At 39.0% G+C, this 22,921-nt stretch overlaps 1 pseudogene; it reads left to right on the top strand.

The window, feature by feature from the left end:
- Positions 1-3,930: 3,930 nt before the first annotated feature.
- Positions 3,931-22,921, top strand: part of LOC149840698 (fimbrin-2-like) — a 30,402-nt pseudogene continuing 11,411 nt past the window's right edge.

Genomic DNA, 22,921 nt, shown 5'->3' on the forward strand with positions numbered 1-22,921 from the left:
CTTTTGATCAACACAGGATCTTGGTCTCAAATGTAGGACACCCTTGCCTCAAGAAAGAATGAAAAGGATAAAAGAATGAGGCTTTGTTTGGGAGCCTTGCTTTGGAAACACCCATTTTTATGTGTTGTCAAAGTACGGTTTTACCGAAATATGGTGTTAGTTGTCAAAAAAAAACATCCTGTTACTAATGATGTTGAAATCAATGAAATGTGGTGTTGGAGTTGCCAATTCCATCCCAGCTACCTTTTCATTCAATAGAACTATGTTTCTAACCTCATTATTTCAAGAACTTCAGATAAAATGGTTTTCAGTTTTGTTCCCTTTTTCATACCCTTTGAATATTGAATATGGCTTCTATGTACCTCTTGAGTAGTAGTACCACGGTTTATTGTCTAGATTTACATTTACTCGTTGCTTTTTAGGTTTTATCTATTTTCCCTAGTGTGGTGCGTTTAGGGACTTTGCTCAAGTCCACAGCTTGACCACCCCGGGGTTTGCTCATGTGGTCAGCCAGGTGGTTGTGAGGGCGTTGAGATGAAGACGCCGCATCGAGCCCTGCTGGCGTATATGAGTGTCTGTTTCTTAGGTGGACTACCTAAGGCAGTGTGGTCGTGAACCCCACCTGAGTTTTATACCTCATAGAGGGGCAAGCCTATTAAGTGACTCAATTCTTAGCGAGGGTTCCTCGTCATAAAAAAAGAGTCCCTGGTGGTTGGTTCTTTGTCGGTCTTGACAAATCTTGAGTCCATATCCAGAAGGGTGGCATGAGTCCATATCAAAACTGTTAGCGTCCTCTACCTTAACCAATATCATGTGGTTACATGGTGCTCATTTTTTATATTATTCAGTCATTGGCTACACAACCAACTTGGTATATACTTTCCCCCGAAAAAAATGTGATTTTCATTACAAAGGTATGACTATGATTTCTGGGGTTAAGGGGTAAGCCCATGAAATTTTAGACAATGATCCTAAGTATGGTAGGCAGAATCATGATAGTAAGTATGGAATCACCGAACCAATGGGGGCTCCGACGTGGTTGGTTGGAGCAGTCAGTGCATGTCTCCTTGTGGTTGGTCATTGCAGGTTCAAACCCCAGTGTTAGGTTGAACAATAACTGGTGGGGGTCTCCCTAACCCCAGCTTGGCCTTAAAAAAAAAAAAAGTACGGCAGCACCGCTAAGGCTGCGTTTGGCACCTCGTCCTGGACTCAGGAAGGTCGTCCAGGACGTAAGCCCCATATGTTTTAGATGAGGAGTTTGTATGCTTTATTTGTTAGATCATGTCTTTGCTTGAACAAGGCAATATATATGGTTGTTGAAATGGATCGAAATGATGGCAATAAGGAGCCTCAATTACAGGCAAGTTCACTTGTTTCGTAGATGCATGTACATTGAATGTTTGGACTTATGACCATTAATCTGGGTTCTTACATCTGAAATATTGAGTTGACTACCATGGTCTTTGATTGATGAAAATGTTAAATTCTTTTTTATGGTTTTAATTTGTTTTATATTCAACCATTTATATTTTCAGTTGCATCTCTTTGCAAAAGGTTCAAAGAACAAGTTATGCAGCTCCAAGTGCCAATACAATGGATAGCTCCATTGCGTCTGGCTATTCGTAAACTTAGTCATCATCTGAACACCTGACTGCTCTACATTCAGACTTTCTGCTTTTATGCTTATTAGCAAAGTGCTATAAAGCCGGTTTAAGCATCTTGGGTGATGACATTTCTGAAATTGATCAGCCTAAGGACTTCTTTCTATACTGCTATTACGGGTTGGTTTGTTTCTTATGCTTGATTTATAGGTCTTATGGGTTCTCCTAGTTTTTGTTATTTTAACTTTTTCTTCCTCTTGAAAATTTTGATTATCATTTTCTTCGTTGGTCTATGTGTTCTCAATAGATTTTATCTTATCCATATCTTGTCCACAGACTTCTTTTTAAGCTTAATATTTCTGTTTAGTTTTGACTCGGGTTCATGCTTTGTCAGTGTAGTGGGCTGTAATTATTTTGATTGTTCATATCATGCAGAGGAATGATACATATAGGACTGAAGTGATTCCATAAGGCATTGGAGTTTTTCCATCATGTATGTTGCTAATGCAGCTCAACACTGTACTGCTGTTGAATGCTGTAAGTACAATTCACAAACCATTTAATATTTTATGCTGAAAGTGAATAAATTGTATCATACCATATACTGCAATATGATGTTTATGAAGTTGGTCGAGTTTTGGGCTGTTTCTAGATCCTATTAAAGTTCATTAAATGCTATATCTTTTTGCTTCTTGACATAGTTTATATTTGGAAAAATTGTCTTGGATTCAGTGAAACTTGTTGGGTTTTGCTTAATGTAACCGATAAAAGAGTATAGGATTTGCTCTGTTTGAAGAAGTGCAGCGGCTAACAGTTTTGCTGTATGGAAGCTTTTCTTCTAACACATTTCAATAAGTTAATTTTTTCATTCTATTAAAAAATGTTTCTTTTGGTACTAAAAATTTGATTTTAACTTTTTTGGTTCTATTCCTTTTATTTTATCACTCTTTTGCTTTGGACTGCCTTGTAATCTTTCCTATTTTTAATGTTCCCTATTCATTTTTGAGTTCTCTTTTATTTTATTTTTTTCAATAAACACTAGTCCTATTTTTTTTTTTGTTTTTTTATTCAATTTGAGTCCTTCCATTTCAGCTTCTTTAGATATTTCCTTGCATTTTCTACCTTGTCATTTTGTGCATAAATCCTGACCGACTCACCTCGAGTTAGGTGCAGGTTGGGCTGGGTGGGTTTAACCTATACCTGATCTAGACCCGAGCCACCTCGAGTTGGGCTGGGTGGGTTTAATCTATAACTGACCCACCTCGAGTTGGTTTAGGTTGGGCTGGGTGAGTTTAACCTATACCCCACCCAGACCTGACCCACCTCGAGTTGGGTTCAGGTTTTCCGGTCCCACCTTAAGTTGGATTCAGGTTGGGCTGGATGAGTTTAACCTATGCTTGACCCAAACCTGACCCATTTTAGAAGGCCGAAGGTAAGTTGATCCTTTACTACAAATAAAAACAGTGCTTTGGACAGCCTTCTTAACTAATGCGCCAAACACACCATTAATGTTTAAAAGTCCTTTCAAGTTACAGTTTCCAAACAACATTTTTTTTTATCTTGTAGATGAACTTCTAAACTGTATCGTCCAAAACTGACTTCTACATACCTTCATCCTCAATATAAGAAGCCAAATGCACCCTGAGACTCTAATCTTGGGGCAGTTTCTGCGGGTAAATATGAAAAGAAAAGGTATGACTATGATAGTCAAAATGTGTAACTATCAATTTCCAGGGCGATATTTGTCTAAGGAAAATGAATTCTTGACCCATGAAGAAGTATGAAAAACAAGTCTTGGTAATTTCTTTTGCCATGTCTACATTGCCAACATTTTTCTCTAATGGTCCTTAAAATTTTCCAGTAAACCCCATATATACTCTCAATTTTGTCAAATCGTCATCAGGTGAGCTTGACCTTTGGGTTTAGTACTGTTTTTATCTTGGGCTTTCCTCTTTTATAATACAAGAAAAAGAAGAAGGCACAGGGCAATAAATAAAAGGTGAAAAAAAGAGCCACAGAATTCAAATGTACAAGAATAGCGTTTTCGAATGACTCCTTGCCTACTGCAAATTCAAACGTTTATGCAGAGTACATTAAAAAAGAAAAAAAGGCGACCCTTCTCCTTGTTGGTTTCCTATTGCCCTACTGAGATCTCCTTTCTCTTCATGTTTCATCTTCCTTTTGTGTTTTCATTGGTGCCCACATCTTTTTTATTGCTCTGTTTGGCTTTACACTTTTTGGGTTTCCATTTTTTTGCCTTAGCAAAGGGGTGTTGTGTAGAACATCTTTGTGGGTTTTGGTTTTGAAGGCTTTGTTTTTCATCCCCAAGATGGCTGGCTTTGTGGGTGTCTTGGTTTCAGATCCATGGCTTCAGAACCAGTTCACCCAAGCGGAGTTGAGGAGTTTAAGGTCTCATACGTGAGTGGAAACTGTCCTCATTTTGACTTAGGGTTAGACCATTTATTCTTTTTTTATTGTGTTTGAATACTGATACTGGGGATTGGATGGTGGTGGCATGTTCCTCTTTTTTTTTGGATTGGTTGTGTGTGTTAAAGTTTGATTCTGTAAGGAGGGAATGTGGTAAAGTGACAATTGGGGACCTGCCATCAAGAATGTCAAACATGAAAGTGGTGGGGGAGTCTCTGACTGAGGAGGAGAGGGCCTCCTCCTTGGAACAAAATTATAAGAATATTGATGAAATAGACTTTGAGATCTTTCTTAGGGTAAGCGTTTTCTCCTTTCCTGTTTTTATGCAATTATTGCAAATTACGGTTTCTCTATTCTTTTTTCTTTCTTTCATAACTTTTTTTTTTCAAAAAGAAGCATAGAGCATGAACTCGTATCTAAGCCCATTGGTTAATGTTTTGTCTGAGTGTAGCGTATCTTAGACATCACAAATTTATTATCTCATTGTGGCAGTGGAAATAAGAAGGTATGGGTTTGTGATTATTGGACTGTGAAAAATTGTACGACCCAGATGATCAAAATTACTGGATAACACCAAAGGCATCGGTACACGGGTAAAAAACTTCTGTCCAGAAATAAAATTTAATGTATGTGATCTTACTTCCGAATTCATGCATTTTCATTATAACAACTGCTAAATGCATAAACTAGATAGATGCATGTATAGCTAGAGATTTCACTCTACTTAGTGTAACCCCAAAATCCTAAACGTGTAATCGTTTAGGAGAAATTTAAATGCTTTGCAATCAATCCTTTTTCAGAGTTTAAAATGACAGTTCAGCAAAAAAAAATAATGTTTGAAATAACAAGTCAACAGACCTTGTGCGCATTATAGGCGAACTTTCCTTTACATAATAGATTTGTATATCTGTATAAGCATTGAAACCGCATAGATTCAAAAAAATATTTTTGATAATTAAAGTCTATACAAAAAAGAAATTTCAAAAGAAAACCCTTATGCAAAATTACAAAACATGATGAGGAACGAAACGTCAGAAAAAAAGTAGGATCTTGATATCATTACGTCATCGCTTCTCGTATCGACCTAATCATTACCTGTATCTTATAAAACAGGTCAGACTTATAAAATGTGATAGGTGCCTAGATATCAAAATTTAGAACAAGACTAACATATTCGTTGTTTCTTTCGTGATGTGTAGTTCAGAATAAACAAAATGAGCATGATAATTTTGTTTCGATAATTACTTGTCCTGAGGGTATGCACAAGAAAAACATAAAAATAACTCAGACTGCCCGAGAATTTGTTATTCTATGTATTTTAATACCCCAGACAACTAGCTAAGTCTGTTCTTAAGGGGACGATCAATGACCAAGAGAGAATTCTTCATACGCCACTTGTTCAAGGAGATGCTGTTAGGAAAATCGCGAGCAAGAAACAACAAAAAAAAAATAAACAAGAACGATCAAACAAAACACAGAAAGAACACACATTTACGTGAAAAAACCTTTCCTCAAATCCGAGAAAGAGTAAAAAACCACGGCCGTCAGAGAGAAATCTTATTGCTCTTTTTCGACTGTTACAAGAGGGAAAGAAAAGAGAGAATTTATACAAGGCAAGGGCAACAATCCTAACCCTAACCAAATCAGGTCTGATCCATAAGAAACCGGGTCTCAAACATAAGCTCAAGAAAAAATTTCTTCGGGGGGGGGGGGGGGGGGGGGGGGGGGGGCGCTGCCCCCCTATAACCCCTCGCCAGGGGCGGCCCCCCTGGACCCCAGTCCGTTGACCGCGCAACGGGACCCGCGCAGGGGGGGAACCCCTGTACCCCCCTTTTGAAAGGGCAAAAACTATGAATCAGGCTTCACAACTCATCAATCTCCCACTTGGAGACTGATACAAAGAAAAATTCTCCATGTATCTTGTCTTCCTAAACTCTTCTCAACATCTCTAGAACGGCAACCCTCCTTCATGCTCAATGAAGGAGTCCAACTGAGGCAATGCATAGCCTCAGTTTCTCAGTTGTCACACCCTTTGTCAACATGTTTGTTAGATTCTCGGTACCAAGGATATTCTCTAATGACAACGTCTTATCATTTATCTTCTCTCGAATGTAATGATACTTCAATTGAATGTGCTTTGTCCTTCAATGAAATACTGGATTCTTTGCAAGGCACAAAGTACTCTGACTGTCACAGAAGAGAACACTTCTCTCTTGTTTCTTGCCAATCTCCTTCAGGAAATTCTTCAACCACACCATCTCCTTTTCGACCTCGGAAATAACAATATATTCAACTTCTGTGGTTGAGAGGGCAACACATTTCTGAAGTTTTGATATCCAACTGATAGCGGTGTTACAAAGTGTAAACACATATCCGGAAGTGCTCTTCCGTCCGTCCACGTATCCACCAAGGTCTGCATCTACAAAACCTTGCAAGTTTGCACTTCTCCCACTGAAACAAAGTGACATACCTGATGTCCCCGTTAGATATCTCAATATCCACTTCACAGCTTCCCAATGCTTTGGTCAGGGATCCCCCATATAACGGCTCACAACTCCCATTGCATGAGCAATGTTCAGTCTAATGCACACCATGGCATACATGAGACTGCCAACGGCTGAGGCATATGTGACCTTAGACATTTTCTCTCGCTCCTCGTCTGTCTTTGATGACTGTTCCTTCAAGAGTTTGAAGTGACTTTCCAGCGGGGTGCTTCTAGGCTTTGAATCTTGAACTCTAAACCTTTCCAACACCTTTTCAATGTATTTTTCTTGTGATAGATTTAAAGTTTTCTTCTCTCTATCCCGAGTGATCTGTATACCAAGAATCTGGTTTGTTGGGCCCAAGCCCTTCATCTCAAACTTTTTTGACAATTGTCGCTTAAGTATGTTGATTTCCTTCATGCTAGAACCTACAACAAGCATGTCATCTACATACAAAAGCAAAATAATGTAAGACTCACAAAAGCTCTTATAATAGCAACAATGGTCCATCTCGGATATTTTAAATCCACAGTTACACATGAAAGTGTCAAACTTTTTATACCATTGTCTTAGAGCTTGCTTTAAGCCATATAGGCTCTTTTGCAGTTTACACACCAAGTCTTCTTTACCCTTGCTTTTGAAACCTTTAGGCTGCAACATATAAATCTCCTCCAAATCTCCATGGAAAAAAGCAGTTTTCACATCCAACTGCTCTAGGTACAAGTTTTCTGCAACCACAATACTGAGAATCATTCTGATGGTGGTCAATTTTACCATGTGGGAGAATATCTCAGTGTAGTCAATACCCTCATTTTGCAAGAAACCCTTGACTACCAATCTCGCCTTGTACCTCTTGCTACCATCGGGCTCATCTTTCACTATATACACCCATTTGTTAAACAATGCTTTTTCCCCTTCGGTAATTTGGTTAGCACCCAAGTCTCATTCTTTTGTAAAGACTTGATTTCATCTTGCATTGCTAACTCCCACTTAACCAAATCTTTCACTTGCATTGCCTCAGAAAAATGTTCTGGCTCTCTAGAGCCAGTCAACAGTAAATAGTGTAAAGATGAGAAATACCGAATCAAAGGTTTAGGTACTCTAACAGATCTTCTCAACTCAGGTGCAACAGTGGTTGGCTCTGTGTTAGAGTCTACCTCGACTGTCTCAGAATTTTCAACAGGGGTATTTGTTGAGATTTCCTCTAAGTCAATCTCTCTCGTCATATCTTCCTATTTTTTGGTCTCCTCTTATTCTATATTGGACCTATATTTGTAAAACATATTCTCATTAAATGTTATATCATTAGTTCTTATTACTTTCTGATTTTCTTTATTCCAGAAACGATAACCAAAGTAATTAGAACCATATTTAATGAAGTAACATTTTCGGGTCTTAGCATCTAGCTTATCCCTATTCTCAGAATCAATGTATACATAAGAAACACAACCGAAAATTCTTAAATAAGATAAATTTACTTTCTTCCCCATCCATTCTTCTTTTGGCAGTTTCATATCCAATGGGACTGAGGGACCTCGATTGATCAGATAGGTTGCAGTATTGATAGCATCAGCCCAGAATGCCTTGAGCAAACCCGTGTGCAGTCTCATGCTCCTCGCATGCTCATTGAGAGTTCTATTCATCCTCTCAGCAACTCCATTCTGTTGTGGTCGGTTCGAAACAGTCCGACTCATTTTAATTTCATTCTTCGCATAAAATGCTTTGAACACTGCATTGTCATACTCCCCTCTATTATCAGACCGTAGGCCCTTCACTTTCAGCCCGGTCTCATTTTCCACTTCTTAAAAGTGGTAAAAACATCAGATTTATTCTTCAAAAAGTAAACCCATACCTTTCTGGTGGAATCATCAATGAAGGTCACATAATATTGTAAGCCTTCAAGGGAACAAACAAGGGCTGGTCCCCAAACATCAGTGTGTACTAACTCCAATTTCTCTGCCCTTGGTTCTCTTCTGATCTTCGAGAAACTGACCCATTTATGTTTGCCTAACACACAATCCTCATAGAAACCAGTTTGTACAGACTTCAAGTCTGGCAATAGTCCCTTTGATGCTAACACCTTCATCCATTTCTCGCTCATGTGCCAAAGTCTACAATGTCATAACTTAGCATATGCTTCCGAACTCACCGAAGCAACAATATCTCGATCGTTATCAGTCATGTACAGGGTCCCCAATTTTCTTCCCTATGCAACAACCAAGATTCCTTTCACAATTTTTCAGGAACCATGTCCAAATACCGTTTTATACCCGGCATTATCTAACTGACCTATTGAGATCAAATTTTTCTTTAAACCAGGTATATAACGAACATTATGCAATATCCATTTGGACCCACAAATAGTCCTAATATGCAAATCACCCCTCTCCATAATATCTAACTGCTCATCATCAGCTAAATAAACCTTACCGAGCTTTTCGGTCACGAAGTTGTGCATAAGCTCTTTGCATATAGTGGAGTGAAAAGAGACGCCTGAGTCTAGAATCCACGACTCGATCAGACTGTCTACGCTCAAGATCAGAACATCCTCAAAACATGTAGTTTCTTCAACTGTCGCATTCACAGATTGAGCGTTGTCCTGGTTCTTCTTCCTCTTAGGGCTTTGCAATCCCGCTTTATATGACCCTTCTTATCGCAGTTCTAACACACAAAGTCACAACGAGGTATCGACTTACTCTTTCACTTCAACCTTGACTTACCACGGTTTGAACTCTGGCCTCGTTGAAAGTTTCTCCTTCTACCTTTGAAACTCAAGGCAGCGCCTGAGGATTCTCTCGACTCCTTTCTCTGAATATCCTCACTGAAAATAATATCTCAGATTTCCAAAAGTTTCAACTTCTTCTGGTCAGACGAACTGCTCATCGCAGTTACCGTCGCACTCCAACTCTCGGGTAAAGAGGAGAGTAGAATAAGGGCTTATACCTCATCATCGAAATCGCTGCTCACCGAACTCAACTGGCTCATGATGGTGTTGAACTCATTGATATGATTTGTCACAGAAGCACCCTCAACCATCTTCAGATTGAACAATCACCGTATCATATATACTTTGTTAAAAGGCGGATGGTTTCTCATACATGTTTGACAATGCCGCCATCAAATCTATCGTTGTCTTCTCATTTGCAATGTTAAACGCAACATTGCAAGACAGGGTGAGACGAATCACACCTAGGGCTTGCCGATCCAACAATAGTCATTATTCTTCTCCCATCGTCTGTGATTTCTTTCTCGATAAAGGCTGATACAGTTTCTTCTGATACAGTAAATGCTCGATCTACATCTTTCAAAGACTGAAAACCTTGTCGTCGAACCAATCAATCTTTATCTTTTCCTCTTCCATTCTTGCTTCGACGAACCTTGCTTTGATACATGTTAGAAAAACCGCGAGCAAGAAACAACCAAAGGAAACAATGAACAAGAACGATCAAACAAAACACAGGAAGAACACACATATTTACGTGAAAAAACCTCTCCTCAAATCCGAGAGAGAGTAAAAAACCACGGCCGCCCAAAGAGAAATCTTATTGCTCTTTTTCGACTGTTACAAGAGGGAAAGAAAAAAGAGAATTTATACACGGCAAGGGCGACAACCCTAACCCTAACCAAAACAGGTCTGATCCATAAGAAACTGGGTCTCAAACATAAGCCCAAGAAAAAATTTCTTTTGGGGGGACGCTGCCCCCTTATAACCCCCCGCCAAGGGCGCCCCCGCTGGACTTTCGCCTGCTGACCGCGCAGCGGGACCCGCGCTGGGGGAAACCCCCAGACCGTCCTTCTGAAAGGGCAAAAACCATGAATCATGGCTCCACAACTTATCAGATGCATCCAAACTTCTGCATAAGTCATTGAGACCTACTACCTATCATAAATTTTAATAGCCTAGTTCTCTAACTCCGATGACTGGGGACACCGAGTCGTTGCTATCTGAGGAGTGTAGTTATTAATAACCTATCCATCAGAGTTTTTGTATCATCCCATTATCTCTCTTGACGAAATCAGAGAGACGAATGAGTATGTCAAGTTTTATTTTAACTGACAATTCATTTTATATGCTCTAGTCTTTTAAACCAAATCGAGCATCTTGCCTGTGAAGGCAAATAATCATCATTTTTGTGATTTTCTTTTAATCATCGTGTATTTTCACGCTACGAGTTTACCATAAATCTCGCATCCAATCATCGTAGTACTAACATGTTGTGCATGTCTGATAGTACCACTACGATGAGAGGGATATCAACTTCTCAAAAAGAAACCTTGACATTTATTTAAAAATTTCAATGTTTCGTACTTTAGATCAGAGAATATCTGGGTCATTTTGGATACTAAAGAGAAGGATCGAACGTACGTACCACCTAGGGCTACGTAGTCAAAGCTGTTTCGTTATGCAGGTTTGAGAAAAAAACTCAATTGCGAAAATGCAAATGCCAAATACTTGTTTTGCTTTTCAAGACAACGAATGAGCTTGAAATTTCGCATGTGAAACTCTTTTAAAAATAGAGATTTGGTGAGGATGCACAAATATACGTCTTTAAATGCATGCGTAATTTGAAATAGGTAGGAGTACGCGTACCTTATAAGGTTATATATATATAATAAAGTATAAGCTTGTGCACGTTACGATGCAACGACAAAGTAAGTGAAATAAAACAAGGCCTGGTATGCAAAACTGTACATCGAGCTAAATAAATTGCATAAATGATGCATGATGTATGAAACCGTACATCAGCTAAATAAATTGCGTAGGTTTAACTTTCCCCCACCTCGAATATGGTCTAACTTACTGACAATTTCGAGCATGAGTTCTTAAAGGCTTGGGCCTTGGTAAGCATGTCTCGTTCGTTTGCGTCGATATGGTATGCTAAAAGATATTTTATTGTGCTGTGAAAAAAAATAATGCACCAAACTTAATTTAACAGAATAAGTGACGTTTGTATCGCAGGGGTCGAAGCCAAACCCAATTCGGGTCGATCGGACCAAGTCGGCGTCCATTCCTGTGCAAAAAAGGAAGGAGGTCAGGCTTGGTAATAGGGTAAGGAGAGCAACGTCCTTCCACTGCCAAGAGCGAGAGAAATGCACGACCGAGCAGGGCTCAATTTTTACTAACAGAGCCGGCTTGGTCTGAAAGCATGGACCAAGCTGAGCTCGGTTCCTAACCGAGCTCAGTTAGGCAAGCTGTGCAAACCGAGGGAGGGGGTGAGGTTTATGGTCAGGCCGAGCCCAGCCTGGTCCCATTTCGCGACAATACCGAGTCTTGCTCGGTCCACCAAGGGGGAGGCGAAAGGGCCGACAACCCGATGCTGACGGTAGGAGCAGAGGCAGGGATGGAAGGTGGGTGGTGGCTTCAGCCGCCCCACCTGGTCGGCATCCCAAGGCCACAGCAGTAGCCAGCGGCTGTTGGTGTCCTCTGAGAAAACAGGGGAAGGAGAAGAGGAGAGGGTGCTCGGCACCCTCTCTCCTGGCGAGCCAAAACCACCATCGCAGGTGGCTCTGGTCTGTCTGCAGAATCAAGGAAGAGGAAAAGAAGAAGGGAGGTGGAGTCGGCTGCCTCAAGCGGTTGGGGAGAGGCGGCACCAGGGTGGTGTCGCTGCTCAGGGAGTCGCTGGGTAGTCCCGGCGACAGAGGTGGTGGTGGTCCCGTGGCTAGAGAACTGCAGTGTGGGTGTTCGTCAACACTCACAGCAAACGATGAGAGAGGGTGAGCAACGAGAGGGAGAGAGACTTACAGGGAGAGATGGGTCTCCGGCAAGGTGCAGGGACGGGGTGTCAGGGTTGTGTGCGCTGGCGTGAGAAAGAGGGAGACAAGGCAGGAGGCGATGAGGGGGTTTCAGCAGGGAGAGAGAGACGAGGTCGGGGCTGGTTGTGCCGACGAGAGGAAGAAGAAGACGAGGGGAGAGAGGTTCGGGTACTTACAGTGCGAGAGAGGCGTCGGGAGGTGGTTTCGGAGAGGGTCCGACGAGGTCAGGCGAAGGTGAGGCGTTGGGTCACGCTTCGGGTGCTCAGGGAAGAGTCGAGAGAGGGGGGAGTTCTCTTTTCGTAAAGAAGAAAGTTTAACTAAGTAGACCACGGGGGGGGGGGGGGGAGAGGGGTGTGTGTGTGTGTTCTGTGACCCGGATCTGGGTTGGATCCAAAACCCTTTTTTTTAAATGCACGAGTCTTACACTTAGTATGATGTTGTTCATTTAGCCATATTGAAATAAGGAAAGAACTCAGAGAATGATACCTCATCACTCCCTGGTTTTTGTATTAATTCTTCCCATCTTTTAATTTGAGTTAACTTTGTTTCGGAAAAAACTAAAGAACTGGAAGTCCTTTTACGACTCCAATTGCACACAGTGTTGCCCAAGTATTTGCAGAAATATAGGCAAATAAGTTCTGGTTGATTTTGCTCTTATGGTTATTAGATTATGTTATTCATCTCAGTATGTTTTCCAGAACAAACGTGAAGACTTTTGGCTGTAGTGAGAGCAATATGAGGATCTATGTTTAGTTGACATGAAGTTTGTGATCATTAAATTGGTTGAAACCAATCCTGGACTAAGTGCCCTCTCCAATATGAATTATTAGAATTGCCAATGTATTCTTCATTTTTCATTGATGTCACTGTGATATTTCTTGAGGAATATCATATTACATTCTTCAGTTCAGAATGATTCTGTCTTGTTCAAGAGGGCCCATACTTCTAGGTTATTAATGAATGCCAACAATCATTTAGTGTCATATCAGAAGTTTGAGTTTGGTGGTGAGTCATGAATGTTTATCTTTTTAAAGGTTACTTTCCATCCATATATCTGCAGGTTTATTTGAGTTTACAAGAACACGTAAATGCTAGAGTCGGCAACACAAATAACTCATCAGTATTCTGAAGGCAGCTACAACCACCTTGTTGCACACCATCAGTGAATCAGAGAAGGCTTCTTATGTTGCTCACATCAATGGCTACCTTGGATAAGACCAATTCTTGCAAAAATATCTTCCTATTGATCCTTTGACTAATGATCTTTTTGAAATTGCAAAAGATGGCATCCTGCTTTGGTACTTTTATGGAGTTCCCTTGTTCTTCTTGATGGAAATTTCAAGATTCCTGTAAAGGTTGACAACTTTTATGACCATGATGCAGTAAGCTTATCAATGTGGCTGTTCCTGGTACTATTGACGAACGGGCAATCAATACAGAGGGAGCACCTAATCTATGGGAGAGGAATGAAAGCCACACACTTTGCCTTAACTCTGCCAAAGCCATAGGATGTACAGTTGTAAATATCGGAACTCAAGACTTATAGAAGGGTGGGTAAGTTCTTAGTGCTTTGGCATCTGTTATGGCAGCCCAAATTTATAAAGCTTGTGTATAGTATAAATATGTATTCTTCCAAAGACTCTTCAGTGAGCCATTGGCAATCACTTTCATGAGAAAATTTGATGCCTACAATATGTAAGTTTCTTGATCTAACAATAAAGAAAAACTCCGAATTGACATTCAACTATGGAATGAGTCGACTCAGGCAACTCTTTTTGTTTGGAGGAGTTGCCTGATTCATTTTGCTAACTTTCACGTATGCTGATTGATGTTCATGGATGCTGCTTTCACAATGACTTTATGAGTTACATGATGTATATATTTGTTTTCCATTTTCAGCCACGTCTTGTGCTTGGATTGATATCTCAAATTATCAAGGTAAAGTATATATATATATATATATATATATATATATATATATATATATATATTTCTAAGTTTTCATAGGAGTAATCTTCTTATTAGATTATGTTTAATTCTAATCTAGAAATGGGGTGGATGCAAGGTGGGTGTGGGGGTTGGTGAAGGATTTAGAGATGATGGTTTGTCTATACAAAATAATGACTTTGGGTACGTGTCATGGTATATCTTACACATTTGAGGTTTTTTCATAGGGCACATGCACATTACGTTAAACAGAGCAACACTGAATGCTTGATTTTTATTTTGTTAATGTTAGATACAACTGCTGGCAGACCTAAACCTGAGGAAGACACCTCAACTAGTGCAGTTGGTGGGTGATAGTAAGGTGAATTCACCGCAGTCTGTCTCTTCCACATTTCTCACTGACTTTTGAAATTTGCTCACTGATTCTTGTTTACCTTTAGTATATGATTTGCTTCCATGATAGGATGTGGAAGAGCTTATGAACCAACCACCTGAAAAGATCTTATTGTGATGGATGGATTTTCATTTGAAGAAAGCAGGATATAAGAAAACCATAACCAACTTCTCTTCAGATGTGAAGGTAGGCAATAAAAGGTTAATTCTAAAATATCTTTTTCCTTTTACTCTAGTATGATGTTGCCTGTTTTAGGAAGCATGCATGTTTTAAATAAAAACAACTTTGGAGGTTGTGCACATTGGTTCTGATTTTGTTTTAATGTGCTAAAAATTTTTGTTTAGAGCAGCCTGCACCTTCTGCATTTTTCTTTTCTTGTATTACTTCTTGCACTTGGGTGCGATCATGCAAGCACTAATGGACAGGATCCCGTCAAAACTCTTGAAGGTAATGCTTGGCTGAGAGTAGAGTTGAGATGGTTGACCTCCTGGGAAGTCCTTGTATTGCATCCCTTTTATAAGTTAGTGGCTTTTTACTTCCCATTGATGAGTATTTGACTTCTCTTGGCAAAATTTCAATAACGTTACCAACTTATAACAAACAAGATTTGTCTTTCATATATGATTTCATACATAATGAGCATTACACTAGTAAATTCTTCTTTCTGTAAACTTTTGCAGGTACAATATTGTTAGAAAGTGACTTTGAATACATTAGGTTCAATAATGAACCCATACACATGCACACGAAGTGCGAATATACCCACTCAATGGAACAACACAAGCACATCATGTGCTAATACATAAACCCATAAAAGGGGTAAATATGACTTAAAGTCATAAGTTGAATATTATTGAGGAAAAAGGAAGAAGAGGGTAAAAACCCTATACAATGGAGCATAAGCTCCTCCAAGGAGTGAGAGAATTATAAGGAGGAGACCCCTATTTATAACACAAGAGAGGAGCCACCTAGGGGGCTCCCAAAGGAGTCGTTGGGAGCCCCCAACGGTCACATTTGTGACCGTTGGGGGCTCCCCAACGACTCTTTGGGGAGCCTCCCTAGGTGGCGCAAACCACAAAAAAAGAGAAAAAGGAAAAAAGGAAAATTAAAAATAAAATTACAAACATATTCCAAATGGAATATGCGTAAAACTGTGAAATGTCTAAACTACCCCTATGCCTATAAATAGTGAAATATATATTTTATACATATAATTAGGATAATACATATGCATATATACCATATATGAATATGTATTATCCTTTATATATATATATAATATATAATATTACAAATGTTGAATGATACATTTTAACAAATATAACCTTATTTGAGAAGGCCTCCTTTACTTACAGTTTAAATAGCTTCTTCTTGCTAACTGGTTCAAAAAAAAATTCTAAATGATGGGCAGGACTTATTGTCAGACAGTTTAAGTTAATCTTGATGTGATGATTTCTGTTTCTTCAGGATGGAGAGTCTCATGCTGTCCTATTGAACGTCCTTGCACCGGAACATAGTAAAAAGTCTATTCTTGATGTAAAGGATCCCATTGAAAGGGAAAAGTTAATTCTTGAACATGCAGACAGAATGGGTTGCAAGAGATATTTGACCCAGGGATATTGTAGATGGCTCACCAAATCTGAATCTTGCATTTTGTTGTCCACATTTTCCAGCATAGGTGAGAAAAAGGTTTTCCTTTAAGTGATTAGTATTCTATAAGGTGATTGATGTAATGAAACAAGATGAAATACAAAAAGAGTGCCTCTAAGGGCTACAAGAGCACAAAAATACACAAATACAAAGTGCCACTTATGGGCAAAATACAAGTCCACAAGGAATCTCACAAACACAAGCCACTAGAGGGACACAACATAAAAAATATAAATATTATTGACTGGCAAAATACTTGAGAAAGCATGTTACAAAAATGGGGACAAGTGTCCCTATATACATAACAATAGAGGGAGAGAGAAGAGCTCCCAACAGTCACATTTGTGACTGTTAGAGGAAAAGAGAGAGAGTTCCCAACAGTCATAAATATGTTCCCAATGGTCATAAATATGACCGTTGGGAGCTCTAATGGTTCTATAGTCTAAAAAGACTATAGTGACATTTCCCCTTTTACATAAATACAAGGAAAAAAATAAAAGACAAAAAAAATATAAAAGCTGTCCATAGTGGACAGTACGTATTACAAAGAAAAAAGACCAAAATGCCCTTGATGGACATGGTCAAAGTCAAGACTGTACACACACACACACACACACACACACACACACACACACACACACACACACACATATATATATATATATATATTCTAACAATTGACTTAGTCATTTGCTATCTTTATTAAATTATCTTCAAGATTTTTGGCACCCTATTTTAGTCATGTTAAAAAAAAAAAGCAACACTTTTTAGAATTGTTATCAAATAAAAGATATTTATGGTGCCTTTGCATGGTAATGTTGTATGGCAGAACTTTCTGTTGTTGTTCTTTTTGTTATTTTTTTAATGTCGGACTGTTTGACACAGATAGTAAGTTGAAATTCTTCATAGGACACATCCATGTGCCTACTGTAATGTAGTGGATTGAATCCGATATACATGCAAGAACTCACTTTCAATCAAGTAGAATACTTGATTGAATCAAAGAAACTAAAGAAATCACCCACACAAGGGTCTAGCAAATGTTATTGCACAAGGATACTCAAAAGAGAGATACACTTTACAATGCCTAAGAGGGCATATTTATAATACAAGAGAGGCACATGGGGGCAGCCCCATATGGCTGTTGGGGCTGCACCCAATGGTCACATTTGTGACCATTGGGGCAGCTCCAACAGCTATATGGAGCTGTCCCAATCAGTGTTTTAAAACTCGCCGAGTCAACTCGTTGACTCGGCTGACTCGGCTCGGCTCGCCCCTCCAGCGAGTCAACCCGGCAAGGCAAACTCGGTTTGCCAAAACTCGGGCTTGACTCGGGCCTGACTCGGCCTGACTCGGCTTGACTCGGCTTGACTCGGCCTGACTTGGGCGAGTTTTGGGATGTTTTAAATTTGTTTTTTGAGTTTCAAATTACAGTTTCGAAATATATAAGTACATATATTTTAACAAGGGTTACCCCCAGATTTTGTATAAAAAAGAAAATAAAAATCATTTAAAGATAAAAAAACATTTAAATCCATAGAATAAAATCGCCATGTTGTTCGAACTACTGTTCACCCTGTGTTATCAACTTATTCTAGCAAAATATTTTAAAGAAATGATTCTCATTATATATGGCGGGTCAATTGTGCCTATGGGAAGTCACATTTAGGTTTCATCATCCATTTGTTATGTGAACAAGCATTGTACATATTCAAATTGCTTATTTATGTACAATGCTTGTACATAAATAAGCAATTTGTGGATTCTGCATAGTTTTATACATGAGAAAATTGCTTATTTATGTTGATATTGGGCATTCTGTAAACTTTCAATATGCACATATATCCTTGTTTTACATTTATGGATTTGTTAGAGAGGGAATTAAAACTTTTAAAACAAGCTAGCATATATGATTGGCCATTTTAGGAGCCTTAGGTAGTAACAGACTGAACTCATGGTGACCAAATCCTCTAATTCAAGTCATGAATTAGTCAAAGTGCTTGTATAGATATCAAATTCAATTATTCAAGCAAACCTCTATAGCTCTTTGCAGTTGTTTTTATATTCTTACAGACATTTGGAGACTATGTTTACTCAAAAACATGGTTTCAGACAAATTATATATTGTTTTTCTTTTAAAATCAAAAGTTAACAAAACCCGGTCCGAGTCACCGAGTTGACCCGCCGAGTCACGAGTCAATAAAGAACGAGTCGAGTTCCGAGTCACGGGTTTTAAAACCTTGGTCCCAATCACACAAATACAAAAGAAAAGGTGAAAAGGACAAAAAAAATAAAGTGCAAAAAGACAAAAGTAAAAAAAGAAATAATAAAGTGGGCTGAAGAAATAAAGTGCAAAAGACAAAAGTAAAAAAGAAATAAAGTGGGTTGACGCCTATGGAGTAAAAGGACCGAAATACCCCTGATGGGTATTTTGGTTTACAGTAAAGTATATACACATGTACTTATATGTATATGTATATTTTAACACCCCCCTTCAAACTCATGGTGGAACAACTGAGGGTTTGCCAAGTAGGAAGTGAAATCTGGGTGATGGAAGCACTTTGGTGAAGAAATCCGCTAGTTGATATTTTGATGGAACATAAGGTAATGTGATAGTTTTCCAAAGAAATTCTTTACGGACATAGTGGCAATCCATTTCGATGTGTTTTGTCCTCTCATGGAACGTATGATTGCTTGCAATATACACAACACTCTTGTTATCACAGCATAATTTGGAGGGTTCTTTGATGTGAATTCCCAAGTCCTCCAGTAATTGTCGAAGCCATACTAACTCTGATGTGGTCGTTGCCTGTAATGAAAAGAGGCGGAAGCACCAATAGAGCGAAAGACACTCTTTAAGAGTGACCACAAGAGCCAAGAACACAAGTACTAAAAGTGCACACACAAAACTCTCAAAAGTAGAAAATGACTTAAAGTCATAAGTTGGATATTATTGAAGAAAGGAAAAGAAGGGTGAAAACCCAATACATTTACAAGGGGGAGCCTCCTCTATATATAGAGGAGGAGAGCATAAAGGAGGACCATAAAGGGGGCTCCCTTCTAGTTGTTGGGAGCCCCAACGGTCATAAATATGACTGTTGGGGCCCCAACGACTAGATAGGTGGGGCCCCTTATGGTCCTACAAAGTAGAAACTGAAAAAGTAAAAAGGAAAAAGAAAAAGGGGAAAAAGAAAGAAAAAAGAAAAAAGTAAAAAAAGAAAAGGTACAAGTGGAATTACCAAAACACCCTTATCGGGTTTTTGGTTTATACAAAACAGAAAAAATATATTATGTATATATACATATATACGTATATATACTTATATATATATGAATGTATATATATAAGTATATGTATATATATATATATATATTTATATATACATAATTTAACATGCCCCCTCAAACTTTACGGGGAGAAGACCGAAAGTTTGCCAAGAAGAAACATGAATCGTGGAATTGGGAGCGCCTTGGTTAAGAAGTCAGCCAGTTGATACTCTGAAGTGACATATGGTAATGTGATGGTCCCTTTGAGATATTCGTCTCGAACATAATGGCAATCCATTTCGATATGCTTGGTCCGCTCATGAAAGGTGTGATTGCTGGCAATGTATATCGCACTTTTGTTATCACAACAGAGCTTGGTGGGAGTGGAAATGGGAACGCCCATGTCACCAAGGAGACTTCTATGCCACACAATTTCTATAGTTGTCATCGCCATAGCCTGATATTCAGCTTCAGTGGATGATAATGAGACCTTCTGTTGCTTCTTGCATCTCCACGAGATGAGAGATTCATCTAAAAAAATGCAAAGACCCGTAATTGAGATACGATCATTGGGATTTCCTCCCCAGTCAGCATCAGTAAAAGCAGTCAATTCAAGAGATGAGGAAGAGGATAAGAAGAGTCCCTTGGAGATGGTATTTTTGATGTATCACACAATTCTCATTACAGCTGCCATATGAACCGAAGTAGGTGCATGCTGAAACTGACTCGCTGCATGAATCGCATGAGCTATGTCTGGACGTGTGATGGATAGATAGGTGAGGGATCCGATTAATTGACGGTAGGGGGTTGGATCTTCAAGAAGAATACCATCTTCAAGTCTTAGTTTTGAATTGATAACTTCGGGAGTCTCAACTTTCTTTTCATCAGATATTCCTGATTTGGTACAGATTTCTGCAGCTAATTTCATTTGAGATAAGATGTATCCAAGCTCGGAATAAGCCACTTCAATTCCTAAAAAATATCTCAAATAACCAAGATCAGACATATCGAAAGTTTCTTTTAACATAGACTTAACATCATTTACTCCCTTTTTGTCATTCCCAGTGATATCATATCATCAACATACAGCAGAAGCATAATAATGGAGTCACCTGTCATTTTAACAAAAAGAGCAGTGTCAGTATTGTTAAAATATACATATATTTATATATAAATATATATATATATATAAGTATATTCACTCATACCCGATAAGGGGTATTTATGTAATATCGCCCAATAGGGGCAGTATAGTCTTTTTTCCTCTTTTTACTTTTTCTTTTCTTTTCCTTTTTTTCCTTTTTCTTATTTTTTCCTTTTTTCCTTTTTATGCATTAAATGCACCTTCATTGGGGGGGCCAACAAGGAGTCGTTGGGCCCCCAACGGTCACAATTGTGACCGTTGGGAGCCCAACGACACCTTGTTGGGTCTCCCAATGGTGCCTTTCCCTCTCTCTTCTCTAACCCTCTCTTGCCTATAAATAAGTGGGGTCTCCCCCTTTGTAATGTGTGGCTTCTTCAAGCCCTTTAGTGCATTTATAAGATTTTATGCTTTCTAGCCATTATTGGCTTTTGTGTATGTCCTCTTTTGGACTTGTTCTTTGATTTCTATGTGAGAATGTCCATTGTAGGACATACATTTCTTTTCCGCATATTTCATTACATGGTATCAGAGCATTGGTTGTGCTCTTGATTCATTTTGCTAGTTGTCTAGTTTTATCTCTCTTTGTTTGTCCTCCATTCTTGATTATATAATGGAAGGAGAACAAAAGATTGATCTCTCTTTCAAGCTCAATGGTACTAACTACATGATGTGGGCCGCCGCTATGGAGAACAACCTCAAAGGTAAAAAGCTTTGGGGATACGTTATGGGCACCATTAGGGAACCTCAACTTCAACTTACGAAAATTGATGGTGATGAAGAAAAAGCTCTAGAAGGAAATGCTCACATGAAGGCTATTGAAGATCACCAATCCAAGGTAGAAGATTGGGAAAGTAAGCATGCAAAAATTCTTGCATGGTTCATGAACAACGTGGAGCTAAAGATTTGTGCCAATATTGCTAAATTCTGCCTAGCAAATGAAGCATGGTTCTTTATGAAAGGTATGTATACCCAAAAAGACCTTGCTCGTCAATTCTTTATCCAAGAAAAAATTCGTACCATTAAGCAAGGTGAAATGAGTGTAAGAGATTACTATAGCACTCTTGGCCCTTTATGGGATGAGCTATCCCTTCTTGAACCCAAATGGGTATCAAGTGAAGATGTAGAAATGAGAAGAGAACAAATGGAGAAAGAACACTTTTTCCAATTTTTACATGGGCTTAGGCCCGAATATGAACAAGTTAGGTCCTCCCTCCTTCATAGATCGAAACCACTTCCATTGGAAGATGCCATAGCCGAAATATGCCAAGAAGAAACACGTCTTGGCATGATTAAAGGAGGAGATGAAGTTCTTGCCGTGTCTAAACCCGGCAATCATATGAAAGCCTACAAGCCTCCACACTTTGGGAGGCAAAACAACTATAATGGCAATTATAGGAAAGCCATTTGCCATCATTGTCAAGAACCGGGTCATATAAGACCTAATTGTCCAAAGATAAATGAACCTCCAAAAGGTAAAGTTGCTATTATTGAAGAAATCCCACAAAAGAAGGAGGAGCCAATGAAAGGGAAAGAGTCCTTCTCCCTTGCTCAACTATCCGAAGCACTTCAAATTCTACTCAAGTCGCCATCAACTTCGGGAGCCGCCATTGCTTCTTCTTCTCCTCCAGGTACGCCTTCTTGGATTCTTGACTCTGGAGCATCTTTTCATATGACCCCTATTGAAAATGGACTATCCAATGTATGTAGCAACTCCAAAAATTCTTTTGTTTCCACCGCCGATGGTACCTCTTTACAAGTTAAAAGTTTTGGAACCTTAGATTTTTCAAAAGATTTTTTTGTACCAAATGTAAGAGTATTACCTCAACTTAATTTAAATCTTTTATCTGTCTCTCAAATATGTGATCATGGATGTGAAATCTCCTTCTCAACCAAGGATTGCTCTATACAGGATCTTCAGTCCAGGAAGCGGATTGGGCAAGGCCATAGGAGGGGAGATCTCTACTACATGACCAATTTGAAACTCCCTACTAACTCATTTTGTAATCATGTCCAAGATAAAAATATAAAAACTTGGCATCAAAGATTGGACATCCAAGCTTCTAAAAAATGTACTCCTTTCCCTTTGGAAAGAAATTTTGTAATGAGAAACATTTTGTTTGCAAGAGTTGTATTTTTTGAAAAATGAAATCAACCCCATTTCCAAAAAGAACATTTGTGTCAAAAAGACCTTTTGAATTAGTTCATTCGGATGTTTGGGGTCCTTCTCCGGTCATATCAAAAGGAGGGTACTCAT

This window comes from Nuphar pumila, chromosome 4 (genome assembly GCF_984573655.1).
Source record: "Nuphar pumila chromosome 4, dmNupPumi1.hap1.1, whole genome shotgun sequence".
NCBI classification, from domain to species: domain Eukaryota; kingdom Viridiplantae; phylum Streptophyta; class Magnoliopsida; order Nymphaeales; family Nymphaeaceae; genus Nuphar; species Nuphar pumila.